A 2,500-nucleotide genomic window follows, 5' to 3' on the forward strand; every position below is an offset into this window, starting at 1 on the left:
ACTGCGGTTAACACCTTTAAAGTTTAAAAAAAAATGTCTGGCCAGAAGGGAAATTTTTACCTTAAGAACGGTTAAATGAAATTTCATTGTATTTTCCTGTATTTACTTCTCTCTCTCTCTCTCTCTCTCTCTCTCTCTCTCTCTCTCTCTCTCTCTCTCTATATATATATATATATATATATATATATATATATATATATATATATATATATCCCTCCTTGCATTTCTTCATGGAGTCAGTGTATCCCCTTTTCTATAACGAGGAATAATAGACCACCCCCCCCCACAACAATTACCTACTACTTTTATTTGCGGCGCTGCACTGCGGCTCCCGCCTGTGTTATTCCAGTCTTCGTTTGGAATAGACCCTAGAGACAAACTTTCTCTCTGGGATGAATAAATTTTATATATAAATTATTTTATCTATTTTATTTCCGTCTTTTTTGGAGACATAACTTTAAGATAAATAAAAAAAAACTTTGTATATATAAATTTTATCTTAGTTTTCTTTATCAAATTACTTATCCGAACCAGCGACCACCTGAGCTCTAGCCCTTCGGTCTTGTGCCATGACGTAGAAGTTAGACGTCTTTGTAATTGTTCCAGGTGACTCCTACAGTGTTCTTTATCAAATTAATTATATTTTATTCAACTTTTATATTTAAGCTCTTGAATAATTAGTTTGATTGTGACTTGAAAGGAGGTCTTGAGCACTTTGAGCGAATCGCGAGTCAACACACTAGGTGAGTGCAAACCCAACGTCTGTACGAATGGCTATCATGGGACAACGTGGCTCAGAGGTAAGGTCTTAGCTTCGTACCCGAAAGGCACCGAGTTCGATTACCCGCTGCATTGTGTGGTCTTGAGCAAGTCGCCTTGCCCTAGCTCAATTTGAGACGCTGCACTGCGGCTGACGCCTGGGTTAATCCAGTCTTCCTTTAGAATAGACCCTTGAGACAAATTTCCCCTATGGGATGAATAGAGGGATTTTTTTTTATTTATTTTATTTCCGTCCTTTTTGAGATAGCACTTTAAGATAAAAATTTACTTTGTATAAAAAAAAAGGTCTTATATTAGTTTTTTTTTTTAAATCACTCAATTCTAAAGATTTTTGCTGCTTTTCAAAATTGGAAAAAAATGTACTAAAAATGAGCATGTACATAGATAGTTTTATTTAACTATCAAAATCATGTAAAAACTAAAAACATTAGCTTTGATACCACGCCTATAATTTGTCTCAGAAAAAATGTAATAAATAGGCATGGGGTAAAAGTAACCCGGGGTAAACTACGGATATAGTCGGTGTTAGGGTTGAGTGAGTTAAATCAAATAATTATATTTTATTGAAGCTTTACTTAAGCTCTAGAAGAATTATTTTGATTGTAACTTGAAAGGATGTCTTGAGCACCTTCGGCGAGTCGCGAGTCAACATACTAGGTGCAAACCCGACGTTATTATGAATGGCCTTCGTTACCACATGAGTTAATAAGTGCAGGTCATAATATAACGGCTATGTGGCCTAGTGGTATGACACTCACTTTCGGATCGGAAGGTCGTGGGTTCGAGCCTCGCATTCGGCGCATAGTTTAGTCCTTGGAGAAGGCTCTTTGCTCACATTCTCTCACCGTACTCAGGTGGAAAACGAGTACCTGGCCGTTATCAGCGTTGTCTTTGCCCAAACAAAAATTTGTAATATCGCCTAACAGGCGTCATGTCCCGTTCTAAATGTTATGTGTTGCTGTTGGCCAGGGACCCCTTGTAAAGCGCTTTGAGCACGTTTAGTGGATATTGCACTATATAAAAGCTCAAGTTTTTTTGGTTTTTTTTTTTTTTAACTGGAGGCGGTAATTCCTCGTGCAATCCTATTATTGATTAATATAATTTTGTTTTAAATTGAGCCTTATATAGGGCAATATCCACTAAATGTGCTCAAAGCGCTTAACAAGGGGTCCCTGGTCAACAGCAACATTTAACATGTAGGACGGGACATGACGCCTGTTAGGCGATATTACAATTTTTCGGACAAAGACAACACTGTTAACGACCAGGTACTCATTTTACACCCGAGTACGGTAAGAGAATGTGAGTAAAGAATCTTTTCCAGGGACTCAACTATGCGCCGAGCGCGAGGCTCGAACCCAGGACCCCCCGATCCGAAAGCGAGTGTCATACCACTAGATGTGATAGCCGCTATCACATAGTAGCTATCAAAAAAAAAAAAAAAAAAAGAAAAAAACTTTTAGAAAGGGCAATATTCACTAAACGTGCTCAAAGCGCTTTACAAAGGGTCACTGACCAACATTAACACGTAACATATAGAACGAGACACGATGACGCCTGTTAGGGAATATTACAATTTTTTTCCCGACATAGCCAAACACTGTTAACGGCCAGGTAGGTACTCATTTTAACCTGAGTACGGCTCGAACCCAGGACCTCCGATCCGAAAGCGAGTGTCATATCACTATCACCACCATTAGATTTTATTTTTAACCTTTAT

General features: G+C 38.2%; 2 protein-coding genes across 5 annotated transcripts in view; one reads left to right on the top strand and one right to left on the bottom strand.

Moving 5' to 3' along the window:
* Positions 1 to 2,500, bottom strand: part of LOC144975155 (mitochondrial inner membrane protease subunit 2-like) — a 246,959-nt gene that overhangs the window by 157,772 nt on the left and 86,687 nt on the right. The window lies entirely within an intron of this gene.
* Positions 1 to 2,500, top strand: part of LOC144975153 (uncharacterized) — a 74,267-nt gene that overhangs the window by 22,353 nt on the left and 49,414 nt on the right. The gene's annotated exons all lie outside the window — the stretch shown is intronic.

Source organism: Berghia stephanieae, chromosome 6 (assembly GCF_034508935.2).
Source record: "Berghia stephanieae isolate SIO BIC M18660-M18661 chromosome 6, UCSD_Bste_1.3, whole genome shotgun sequence".
Lineage (NCBI taxonomy): Eukaryota > Metazoa > Mollusca > Gastropoda > Nudibranchia > Aeolidiidae > Berghia > Berghia stephanieae.